The sequence below is a fragment of the Physeter macrocephalus genome, chromosome 18 (genome assembly GCF_002837175.3).
Source record: "Physeter macrocephalus isolate SW-GA chromosome 18, ASM283717v5, whole genome shotgun sequence".
Taxonomy (NCBI): Eukaryota; Metazoa; Chordata; class Mammalia; order Artiodactyla; family Physeteridae; genus Physeter; species Physeter macrocephalus.
The window spans coordinates 81,646,611-81,646,946 of NC_041231.1; positions in this window are offsets into that span (position 1 = coordinate 81,646,611).

Here is a 336-nt window from a genome sequence, read left to right on the forward strand (position 1 = left end):
TTTGTTAATAAGGTTTATCACGTTGATTGATTTGCATATATTGAAGAATCCTTGCATTCCTGGGATAAACCCCACTTGATCATGATGCATGATCCTTTCAATGTGCTGTTGGATTCTGCTTGCTAGTAATTGGTTGACGATTTTTGAATCTATGTTCATCAGGGATATTGGCCTGTAGTTTTCTTTTTTTGTGACATCTTTGTCTGGTTTTGGTATGAGGGTGATGGTGGCCTGTGGAATAAGTTTGGAGTGTTCCTCCCTCTGCTATATTTTGGAAGAGTTTGAGAAGGATAGGTGTTAGCTCTTCTCTTAATGTTTGATAGAATTTGCCTGTGA